The sequence below is a fragment of the Podarcis pityusensis genome (assembly GCF_964106645.2).
Source record: "Podarcis pityusensis genome assembly, chromosome: 7".
In the NCBI taxonomy this organism is placed as follows: domain Eukaryota; kingdom Metazoa; phylum Chordata; class Lepidosauria; order Squamata; family Lacertidae; genus Podarcis; species Podarcis pityusensis.
The window spans coordinates 40,469,648-40,482,881 of NC_138031.1; the positions used below are offsets into that span (position 1 = coordinate 40,469,648).

The window sequence follows — 13,234 nt, forward strand, 5'->3', positions numbered from 1 at the left end:
AAAGCAATTGCTCTTTGATATATTGCTCCCTTGTCTCTCTACATCATGTGAATGAATTAGATTGATTTCACTGACGGGCCTTTCTTTTATTAAAGATTTATTAACATAAAAAGGATATTTTTGATTCAGACCGTACAGCACCTGTCAAACTGTTAATTCAAAAGACTACAAGATATCAGAAGCAATATTCAAGACCATCTCTTGCTGCATTGCAAGATATTAAATTGATCAGGGAAAGGGGGAGACCCTATAACTTTGTTTCAGCAGAACTGTAAGTAATTTATATTACTGATTTGCTCACTTACCTAAAAGAAATCTTACAAAAAAGGGGGGGGAGAAGCATAGTTGGATAAACACCTCATAGGTCACCAAATAAGTAGTCCCTGCATGCAAAAACCTATGTTGTGGGGATCAGAGAGCAGGAAAGTAGATGCAACTCCTTGCCCATATTTTCAAACCTTCCCATGTTCACCCCAATTTTTCTGCTGCTTTAGCCCAATATATATCCCCCCGTGCCATTTGTTTTTTTCAGCTCTACCATTCTGAACCACCCTTTAAGCAGAGGCTTGACAACCATATGTCAGGAGTGCTCTGATGGTGTTTCCTGCTTGGCAGGGGGTTGGACTCGATGGCCCTTGTGGTCTCTTCCAACTCTATGATTCTATGATTCTATGAAATGGCTTTTTGCCTTAAAAGCCTTCCCCATGCTTCTCATTTACTCTTACAAAATGCCACCAAAGCCTGTGTCAAAAACCCATCTTATCGGATTTTACAACCCATATGTCCAGGGGTGAGAAATCTTTTTCAGCCAAGGGCCATAATAACTGGTTAGAAAGCTGCTAGGGGGGTGCATTCCAGTAGATGGTGTGGGCAGACCCTCATCTAAGCACTTGCTCTCAACATACACACTATAACAGGGTGTTAGAGACACAACACACACACTCATGCGTGCGCGCGCGCACACGCACACACACACACACGAAGCTATATTCCGTGCTTTTTCCATTAAAAAATGTTTAGGGGTACTCTCATTTTCCTACTTAAATTGAAAGACTGCCCCTCAATGAGGCCAAACTTAGATTCACAAAATGTTTAGGGGTATGCGTACCCCTGCATCCCCCCAGAAAAAAAGCACTGGCTATATTCCATGGAAATGGGAATATATTTAACTCTCACACTCTGTTTCCTCAATATACAAAGTTTTTAAAGAAAGAAAGAAAGAAAGAAAGAAAGAAAGGCTCTCTAATTTTCATAATCTGCCCTAATGCATATAACAGCAATGACAGCTGACCTTCAAGTCTGGCTTTCAAAACTCCCATTTCAAAATGCAATTTCAGACCCTTTTTATTTACCTGGGTCTTTCAAATCATCATCATCATCATCATCATCATCATCATAGCCTGCCCATCTGGCTGAGTTGCCCCAGCCGCTCTGGGCGGCTTCCAGCATATATAGAAACATAATAAAACCTTAAACCTTAAAAAGCTTTCCTATACAGGGCTGCCTTCAGATGTCTCATAAAAGATATATTGATCTCCTTGACATCTGATTGAAGGGCATTCCACAGGGTGGATGCCACTCTGCCTGGTTTCCTGTAACCTCACTTCTCGCAGTGAGGGAACCACCAGAAGGCCCTTGATACTGGATCTCAGTGTCCAGACTGAACGATGGGGGTGGAGACGCTCCTTCAGGAATACAGGGCCAAGGCCATTTAGGGCTTTAAAGATCAGCACCAAGACTTTGAATAGTGTTCAGAAAAGTAAGTTAGTTGCTTTGTGTTACCATATAGTTTTATTTGTAATCTGCACTGTTAAATTCCAGTTTGTTAATTTTATATATTGTTAGTTTGGAAACATTAGCGCAACTGAAAATTTAACTGGCCTGGGGGTCAGCTTGGCTGACCTGCATTGTGAGGCATCCCTTCATCCAGATACAACCCTGTTCAATGTCAGCCATCAGTCAGGAGACTGACTCAGAGACATCCCCAGTGCCTAAGCCAAAGCCTACCAGCATCTGTGATCAATAAAGTTGTGGCTGATTTCAGTTCCAGAACATTGTTGTGCCTGTTTATTCTTATGTTTCACTACCCCTTTCTGGCTCCTGGGGGCTCGCTGCACATGGCCCTGCAGCTGCAACATATACGTGTTAGTGTCTATAGTTGTTGATGCATATCTAGTTTTATACAATCCAACATATCTATACAGTAAGAAATCATCAATGTGTCTTGTTTACTTGCCATGCCACTCACCTGCCCACTGGCATAGAAACATTATTCTGTAATCCCATTAAGATGTCAAATTTATCACTAAAAGGACCCTACTGTCCTTTTTTTCAAAGGAATGCTATGGTTTGCTCAAGGATCTAGGGACATTCATTGACAGTCTCCACAGAGCTGTTCTCCACAAATTCTTTGATATGAGTTTCCTACACATTGTGACCAAGAATTTACCATGCATCAGAGAGTCTTGTGTACTGCTTCACATTCCCCCTGAAAATCCACAGCAGACTGTTTGCTACTATAAAAATCATAGCTGTGAAAGACAAATTGAGCTGGGACTGCAAAGAAGTCCAGAAGTCTTAGTGGGCTTGGATTAACTTAATAGTGTTGAGGCAGCGGGGATAAAGTATGCTTTGGGTAAGTCTTTTGGATATTGAATTTCCAGTGGAACTAACTTACAGGCATAACACTAATGTCTGAATAACTAAATGACCTACTCCCACCCCCTAAGAGCTTGCTTCTCGTTTATATTCAGGCACTACAGGGTGGCTAAGAATTGAGAGAGACCAATTTATTGCAAGATAATTCTACTTATCCCCTTTCCTTGGCAGTAAGTCATTTTGTTGTTGCTATTTAGTCTCTCTGGACCACTCTTCAATCTTGATTTCCTACTATACTGCCTGCATTCTGACTTCTGAAGCTGCTCCGCTGTGACTTATCATGGTTTATGGCTCAAGATAGCTACTTTCAGCTCAATTTTCAGCCAAAGATACAGTATTGCTCTTACATGATCCATCTCCAGCCCCAGTACCATTGTGTACTGGTCTTTCTTCCCAGTATTTACAGTCAATCCACCTTTTTTTGTTTCTATCACATGGATTTTGAATGCGCTTCTATAAAATTAATCACAAATTACAAACTGATCCATTTAATCACACTCCAAATAGTTTACTACACAGCAGTCAGGTTTGTCTAAAAGAAAGTTATAGGAACACAAACATCAGAAATAATCAAACTTGATAATATGTAGACATAAGATTAAATTGCTAGCAGAATTATACCATTATAGAAAGGGCCATTAATCTTCTACAAGAGAAATCAATGCCTATAATTGAAAGAGGATAGAATAATCAAGGTATATAATTCCAATTTCAAGTCTTGAAGTGATTGTGTGTGATGGCTATACTGTAGGTACAAACAGCACAGATAAAGATAATGGAACCTATAAACAGTGTTAAGAGGTAACTAAAGTAATTGACAGATATAACAATCTATTATTGCAACTGTATATAAGAGGACATGTGAAATGGATTCATAACGTATGTAAAATCAGCTGAATTTCAATGTAAAGCTGAAACCGAAAAGAATGTATTGTAGTTCTTAAAATCTCCAGATTATATCTCATTTCATTACTTCATCAAAACTAGATTAGTAATGAAGAATTTTTCATGGTTGGCAGATTCCAAAAACATATTATCTGATGCAACTCATTTAAAGTAACTTAGCAAGCAGAACTTCCAGAAATGAAGTTTATTGTTGCCCAGAAGAAGCATCAACACTGAAATAAATTTCCCAAATAAGAAACTGGCAGATTAACTTTGTGGGTTTTATGCTATATGGGGCTCTGCTCCTTTACATCTGTGTGTATGCTGTAGGTATATGCATTACAATTTACAAGCATTTTCTTATTTATTTCATTCCTTCTAATAACCACCATGGGAAAATTGACTTGTCTAAAGCAACCCAGCTATAAGACTAGCTGAGCTCCTGAACTGGTTTTATTAAATCAAGCTTTGGTCATAATTTGCTTTCTTTATGCTATAAAGAACAAAAGGCCTCACTTGTTATAAAATAAACTCAAACACTTTGCAAAAATAAAAATGCATAAAAGGAAATAAAACCAATTACATAGATTAAAACTATACAGGAAGGCCAGGGAAGTACGTACTGGAAGCGGTGTCACTCTGCATGTCAAAAGAGAGTAGAAACATTCATGGGGATAAGGCTATCAATAACTGCTAGTGTCAGGGACTGGCAGGATGGGGAAGAGTGGTGGAAGCTGCCTGCCCAAGAGTCCCCCAGGGAAGGCACAGAAGACTACTTAGATCTTGGTTCCTGTTAGTGAGAAACTGGCCACACCTCAGAGGAGGGGACAACCTGAGAGGTACTAAAAGCAGGAAGCTTGAGGGATCACAAAGAGGCAGGTTGGTTCGGAACATTTCAGTTTGTGGCTCAGTAGTACTGGAAAGATAGCCGACAAAATGCCCACTAAAGCAGAGAGGAACTCCCAGTTTGGCCTATCCTGTCTTCTATAATTTTGTTCAGCCAACCCACAAGCAACATATACTGATTTCCCAACAACTTAAAAAAAAAAAAGTTTGATGAATTCTAAGCACCTTCCCTGGCAGCTGAACATGGGATAATATTTTCCTTCCTGCAAAGCGCACAATGGATCCTTCTCAGAAATGCATTTCATGATTCCAGAAGGTTGATGTGAAAGATAGATGAGGCTGCCATACACAGGCTGTAAAATTTAGTATTTAAGGGTTGAAGATAAATGGGAGGGCAGCTGTAGATTTGGAACAGAAGCTGTTGCTAGATCATTTGCAGCTTAAAATATATGTTCTCATTTATCTATGTGGCCTAGCCCCTCTTTACAGCAGCACTGAATAAACTGTTTGTGTGCATATACAGCAGTATGACTTTCAGATTCTTTAATCTTCACACAAAAATCTAACATTCATTTCAAAATAGAATAAGAGTCCTAGTGACCTGATTAAGTTAAAGTGCTTACACTGCAAACTGATTTTCCATCTGTTGATGGCTATGAGATAAGGAAATGGCTCCCAAACAGGTGGACATGAAGCTCGATGACCAACAGGCAATTAGATAAATCCATGGAGCAAAACTATCAATGACAAATTAAATCATATGGCTATATGTCACCTCAAATATCAGAGGCAGTATTATTCTCAGTAGGAGTTGCTAGGAACATCCTTTATATTCTCATTGTGGGTTTCCCAGAAGCGTCTTGTGTCACCTTTGGTCTGATCCAGGAAGGCATATTTTATTTTTGGCTTATTTTCAGACAAATCTGCACAGAATTGCAGCTGAACTTCTTATTATCTTAATTTCATTGTGCTATTGTGCTGTAACAACCTCCTATGTCTGAGCTTACGTACAAATCCATTGAAATAAGTGTGACTTCACCTACATATGCACCTTTAGTACACAAGCTCTAATTATTCCAAGCTGCTACTGGTAAAATTTGGAAAAAAATCCATATGAAATACAGCATTTTCATATTTGAAATGAGTTTTTCAAATCAATATGCTCAAGAGTGAGGCAATGTAGAACTGTAACTGGCTGACTGACCGAACCCAAAGGGTGCTCATCAATGGTTCCTCTTCATCCTGGAGAAGAGTGACTAGTGGGGTGCCACAGGGTTCTGTCTTGGGCCCGGTCTTATTCAACATCTTTATCAATGACTTGGATGATGGACTCAAGGGCATCCTGATCAAATTTGCAGATGACACCAAACTGGGAGGGGTGGCTAACACCCCAGAGGACAGGATCACACTTCAAAATGACCTTGACAGATTAGAGAACTGGGCCAAAACAAACAAGATGAATTTTAACAGGGAGAAATGTAAAGTATTGCACTTGGGCAAAAAAAATGAGAGGCACAAATACAAGATGGGTGACACCTGGCTTGAGAGCAGTACATGTGAAAAGGATCTAGGAGTCTTGGTTGACCACAAACTTGACATGAGCCAACAGTGTGACGCGGCAGCTAAAAAAGCCAATGCAATTCTGGGCTGCATCAATAGGAGTATAGCATCTAGATCAAGGGAAGTAATAGTGCCACTGTATTCTGCTCTGGTCAGACCTCACCTGGAGTACTGTGTCCAGTTCTGGGCACCACAGTTCAAGAAGGACACTGACAAACTGGAACGTGTCCAGAGGAGGGCAACCAAAATGGTCAAAGGCCTGGAAACGATGCCTTATGAGGAACGGCTAAGGGAGCTGGGCATGTTTAGCCTGGAGAAGAGGAGGTTAAGGGGTGATATGATAGCCATGTTCAAATATATAAAAGGATGTCACATAGAGGAGGGAGAAAGGTTATTTTCTGCTGCTCCAGAGAAGCGGACACGGAGCAATGGATCCAAACTACAAGAAAGAAGATTCCACCTAAACATTAGGAAGAACTTCCTGACTGTAAGAGCTGTTCAACAGTGGAATTTGCTGCCAAGGAGTGTGGTGGAGTCTCCTTCTTTGGAGGTCTTTAAGCAGAGGCTTGACAACCATATGTCAGGAGTGCTCTGATGGTGTTTCCTGCTTGGCAGGGGGTTGGACTCGATGGCCCTTGTGGTCTCTTCCAACTCTATGATTCTATGATTCTATGTAGGGCTGTGAAGCAAGAGATATTTAATTTAATTTAGTAAGCAAAGCTTAAATTGTAAAAGAAGAGATGCAACCGTAATTGCCATTTTGGAAGTGGAGGCAAGACAGAGCTTTTCCTAGTATAGATACAGACAACTGTTAAAAAGGGGTGGCCCTCCAGATGCTGTTGGACTACAACTCTCGTGGTCCCTGACCACTGGATATGAATTGGGAGTCCTGAAAAAAATGGGAGGGATGCAGGTGATCCACCTCTTTTGAAACGTACAGAAACCCTACCAGTAAAGTTGGCAACCCCACATAGATATGCTCTGTCTGAAGATCAAAACTGGCCCTCTAATCCCAGATACCTCTTGACTGGTTGTGGTTACTGGGAAACACTCTTTCTGCGTGCTCAAACCCTCTTCTCCGTATTTTGCATCCCCATCCACTTTGCTTCAAGCTTGCCCACCAAACTGAAATTGACAAAACTTCCCTACACTACAGAATTAAGGAAGAGAATTCTCTTTTTTGCCCCCCCTCTCTTTTTGCATTCTGTCTCTTATGCAGCATCCTTAACTACCTGCATATTTTATGCACTAAAGACATAGTGGAATTTGTATTCTGCACTTCATCTGAGCTGCTTTTTATCCTCACGACTGCCTTCTGGGATAAGTCAGGATGAGAGATCATGACTTGCAACTCAAGGCCAAACTGTGAGCTTGAAGGCTAATTACACTTAAGAACACAGCTCAAAACAGATTTCAAAGAGTCTATCAAATCCTCAGGTGGATTAAATGATTTATATGAGATTGCTGTAAAAACCTGCTGAACAATGGGCACAGTCCATATGAAGATAAGCATGTTTATACCCAATTGCACACTACGAAAGAGTGAACTGTATGCTTAAACAGAATACATGGTAATTTGAAATTCTCAATGTTAGCTATGGGACGCATGTTCTTCTAAGATTTTCAGACAATATTTCAAAGACAGGGAAGGAGATATACTTTTCAGGAATCATACAATAGGCATACACATTGCCATTGCCATTGCCTTAGAAATTTCCAAAATCTTAGTCGCAGATGTATCTATGCTGCTCTGCAATGTGAGGAAGGGAGACTGGGGCAGGGGGAGGTAAGATTTGCCAGGATGGAAATTCAAAAACATGTCTATCTATCTAAACCCGAGGACAGAAATTATCTTAAGAAAGGCTTTTGAGAGAGACAAACATTTGGCAGTACTTTATTCATTCATTCATCTTTTATCATTATTTAATTTATATTTCCTATTTTTATTCCTAAGTATACAGTCCTAACATCTGAGGCATATTGAGAGCTTTGGACTAAGCTCACATGTGCAGCTAGTTTGACTAGTACAACTTCTATAAGCTAGATGAAGCTATAGATGGATGTACACCATAATTCATGAACTGATCAATAACAAAGACTTTAAATTGCATTGATTTAAGGCTCTGATAGTTTCTCTTTCCCCGAGCTCCCATAATAAACAGCATGACTGTTATGTTAGGCTATATATTTGGAGGTATGGGGCACTAGGTTGAATGTATTCATTATTACCTGACAGATCTTCAATACTCTAATATAATGAGAAAGTAAACTAATGCCAGATCCCCTGTAAATTATAATATGAAAGTTAACATTATTTCCAATTACTAGTTGATGCTGAAAGCTTTACCATACTGCAATAAAATAAGTATAAAAATCAAATGCCTTCCTGAATTTCAGCTCTTGATGTTAAGATAAAAACAACAGGAGCGGGAAAACTAGGAGACAAGTATTGTATGCTTTTCAAAGAAGGGTTTCAAAGAAGTCTATTTCCATGGCAGTTTTATCCTGGCATCACCACCCCTACGGTTATTGCCTATGTGCCGAAACTTTTCACATTAAAGGAATACAGAAGAGCATGGCATGCAATTTCATAGATAAATGTCCTATCAATGGTCCAAGATGATCAGTAAGGGTGTGAGTCTGAAATATCCTAGATTTCTTTGTTCTTGCATAGAAGAATAATATCCTATGACAACAAACCTGCCATAACAAGATAACAATATTTGAATCGGGGATGGGGGGGAGTGTTGAGTGAGTAAAGCCCAAAATGCTTTTACAGGTATTATCATCTTCAAGCATAAATATAGTTATACTTAGGTTGTTGGAAGATTCTGCTTATGGAGATGAACAGCAGAACTGACAACATATCAGTGCCAGATCAACAGAATGTCATCTTAGAAATTTGCAGTGAACATCCTATGCATACATGATACATCTTTTTGGAATTTGTTTGAACTACTTTGCTGCGGGTGAATCTAAAGAGTGAATATCAAATGGATACTGTCAAAATACTGTCTTCTTGGGTGAGTGTGCAGCTAGAACATCTACACTCCACAAAATACTTTAGGGATAAAGATACCATGGCATGTTAAGAAATATTGTTTGACCAGAAATAGAGCAGACAATAATAAAACATTTTTTCATGATTTCTATAAACTAAATTTTAACGTCCTTCTGTAAAACTTAAGTGTTATGCATAGCTGTACTTAAAATGTCTACATCATCAGTTCCAATTAATTTATGGAGTTTATACAGTTTCCTAAGGAATAACATTCATCTAGGCTTACTCAATGTTTTCACATTCTAAACACAAGAATTATTAGTTCTGTAACCATGAATAGAATTGTACTGGGGATGCCTAAACTGTGCCTAGTAAAATTATTTTGAATCAATTCAGCCGGGCTAATTTTCATGTGGATTTTGTTCCTTCATCCTTACAGTGGATGTATATGAGACCCAACTCTAAATATAATCATGGTCAAGGAAATGCAAAGCTGCTAATATGCATCCACTGTAGCAGATGAAAGATGCTCACATCTCAAGGATATTTCAATGAGATCTAGACGCAAGTGCATGGCTCACAATAGCACGACTTTGCTATGTATCACTATCACATGGAAGTGGATATTGACAGAACTGCTAGGTTACACTCTAAAATTTCAAACAGCAGCAGCAACAAAACCATGCTTTTCTCTCTGGATTTCCACCAATCCCTATTGAGTTTCCTTCGGATTCGGGAAGCTGGCTAATGTCCCATTCCTTCTACCTGGCATTTCCAGCAGCTCTCTTAATTTACCTTAACCGTCTTTGCATGAATACAGCATGCATTGCATGCCAATGTGCACAGCAAGCATTCAAGCTGACCATCTGTAGGAAAGCCCACTTGCCAAATGCTCAGTTAACCAACTGGCTACCAGGACCCTGCACTGTTCTGCAGACAGAGAACCATGCACTGTGTTTTTTTAAAAAACCAGGAAAGGGAATTGCTACACACATTCGGCCTAGAAGCTTCTCAAACACTTGCCACGTAACTTGGGACACAGTGCAGAAGGACACCAAGAAAGGCATACATTCTCAAAACATGAGAAGCCTAAAGAATCCCAGACTGAAGAAATAAGGCTTCTCAGAAGAATCTAAAGCAGTAATGAGAATGAATTACATTACATCTCTTTTACCTCTTTTTCTTTTACAACTCTCTTTGGGGAATTCTCTTCCTTTAAATAAAACCAAGTAAACATGTAATAACAAAGGCATTCTCAGCTCAAATCAATGCAAAAATAATCAAACATTAGTTGCGAAAATAATCAATGCTTAGTTGCACAGACAGCTGACAGGGCAATATGAGGGAATTATCGCAGCGTAATTGACACCCTGGTGTGCACTTCTGCTTAATTTAACAGCAAGAACCCAGCTCCCCTATGCGTTTTTATACACACTTAGCAATAGTTGTTTCAACCTAGTGCCTTCCTCGTCGTGATGAGCCTGATCAAAAATCTGTTTGGTGACAACAGATGGTGACGGGGCAAGTATATTCTAAGACATTAAAAAAATTCCATTGATTTCTGTCAAGAGATGCTGAGTTAAAAGTTTTTGAGAAACAACTATGGAGAATTGAAGCAATTATCTCCATATAGAGTCAAATATCTCAAAGCAGTGTGAGTGTACACACAGAGAGACACCCACACATGTGGCCATACATTTTCCTTCTTCTTTAGGTATTAGAAACATATATGGAGACAATTGTTTCAATATGTAACTGATCCCACTAAATGCCTAAAACCCTAACATTAATACATTTATTTCAGCGCTCATTTTTAATTTTACCGCTCTGCAGATTTATAATATGAATGATGTCTACTTGGCGCTTATTATTTCACAGTGAAAATATTTGTATGTAGTCAGCTTCAACACAGATGTCTATTAGTCAGGTAAATACTGTCCTATCATCTTGTCCCTGATAGCTTTGCTCCTCTTTACAAATGGATCCTCAAAACACACACAATAAATGTGATCTGCTGCGGTGACAAGGGCCTAGTTAGGAATGGTAACCCCAAGTGCCTGCATTTTAATAAACATGACTGCCTCTAGACCTTTAGTAAATCTCTGTCCTAATTGTTCAAAAGAACGAGCCCAAGAAAGCACATACACCCCACCCACTGCCCATAGGGGGTGGGTGGAATTATTGCTAATGCCAGGTGACCATCTTATGGAGGAGCAAATTTACCCTATATTGCTCAGAGGAGGGTTTTTGGCCTTCCTCCTTGCGTGAGGAGGAGTGTGGGGAGGGAATCATGTCATTGGTGAGTGTGGCTGCTCTTCTTTATATGGCTCATCTCATCTTCCTCATCCTGTGCTTTTGCAATGACCCACCCACCCTTTAAGCAGTGTATGATTACCCAGCCACCTCTGGGGGGTTAGTAGGAATTTAAGAGTACCTTTCATTGTCCTTGGAGTACACCTTCTGCCTACTCTCTACCATTTGATTTGGGCCATATGAGGATAATTTGGCTTCCAACTGCCTGTCATTTTGTTACAACGTGGCATTTAGGGTACGCACTCATGAGGCACCTGTGAGTAAATGGCTTCTGACCTACTGCTTCGCATTCCATTCAGTTCCAGGGAAGCTCCTCCTCTGATGCCCTCTTGCACCTCTGCCTCCCAAAGCTTGCACAGCTGCTTGTTGCACCAGCCCTGGCTATAAGCTCCCCAGGCAGAAAGAGCCTCTGGGCCTGGCCTGGGGGTGCTTCCCATGCTCCTATGGGGCAGTGTGAGGAGGCACCTCTCTTTGGGGTGGGGTGGGGCAGCTCAGAGACCAGGGATGTCAGCAGTGGGTACCTGGAGGACTGCCAAGGAGAGGGGAGAGAAGAGAAGAGAAGAGAAGAGAAGAGAAGAGAAGAGAAGAGAAGAGGAGAGGAGAAGAGGCTGAGGGAAGACTCCACAAGGGAGGGTGTTTGAAAAAGGGTGAGAGGCTGCCAGCTATGCAGGCAAGGAGTGACATAACTGGGCTCCTGAGCCCCACAGGGCTGCCAAAGAAAGAATGGAGTTGGTCGAGGGAGCCGTGGACTCAAAAACCTCTGCATTATGAGATTAACAGAAGTCATCTTCTGAAAGAAAAATGATACCATACTGAAAACTCACTACGCAAAAGCAAAAATCCAGCATGCCTGACCAGCTTGAGTGTTGTTTGTATCTGGTTCAGAAAATAACAATGAACAGGAAGGGGACGGACAACGCAAAAAGGATCTGGAAACCTGGAGGAGATTAAATTGTGCATCTGTTTATTTTTAAGAAAATGTTTACATTAACTTTTTGAATTCACCACCACTTATTACTGTTCCCATCTCTCCCAGGTACTGACATTTTCTGTCACTGATAAACAGCTGCTCGGCAGTGATGAATTCCAAGAAAATGAAGCACACCTGCGTTTCTCTGTCCTAACTTGGCAGACCAAATATAGAAGCCCTTATATGTCACCTTGACATTTTCTAATTGCAGTGCTCTTGGAGCCTCCTTTCGTGGAAAGGAATGGAAATTTCCCTCCCCCTCTATCATTTCCCTCTAGTGCTGTAATGTTTTCAGATGGTGAGCTCCTTCTGCCTCAGGACAGTGTCTGGAGATCTATTACCAAGCTTGAAAATTCATGCTATAGAATGAATCACAAGGTGTTTATAATAATAACTGAGGAGGCATTTGAGGGGCTAAAAGAAGACTCATATATAACTTAATGAAATAAAACATGTGAATAAACAAGCTAAGTTGAAAGAAATCCAGAACAAGTGAGACAATAGCTTTTTATGGAGACAACAACTTGAAACAGCAATTCTTTCAGAATTGGGTTATCAGGAGTTTCAGGGTTAGACATTTTTAAGAGAGAGAGAGAGAGACAAAAAGAAAAGAACCAAAAGACCTTTCATTGGATCCTTGCAGTATTTTAAATGGCAGCTTTCCTTGAAAACAACAGCCACACATCTAACTCCTCCTCTGTAGCATACGACATCACAACATGACATCATGGTGCCTTGTAGTTTCCTGCCTTCAATCCATGTAATTTTTTAAAAATATGAACACCTTTAAAATACCACCCAATTCTGATGATTATTATTTTTTTGCTGTTATTTTGGATATAAATCCAAATTATATGCAACACTTAGACAATAATTAAAATCCATGACCCTACACTCTTCCATACAAAAAGAGAAGCTACCAGGCATCTGTTTTCACCCATGCAACAGCTCATGGAAGAAACGACCTTACATGCTGAATCCAGTATTATGCAATGTCTAGA

At 40.1% G+C, this 13,234-nt stretch overlaps 1 protein-coding gene across 3 annotated transcripts in view; it reads right to left on the minus strand.

Moving 5' to 3' along the window:
* The window catches only part of SNTG1 (syntrophin gamma 1), a 241,028-nt gene that overhangs the window by 41,956 nt on the left and 185,838 nt on the right, over positions 1-13,234 (minus strand). The window lies entirely within an intron of this gene.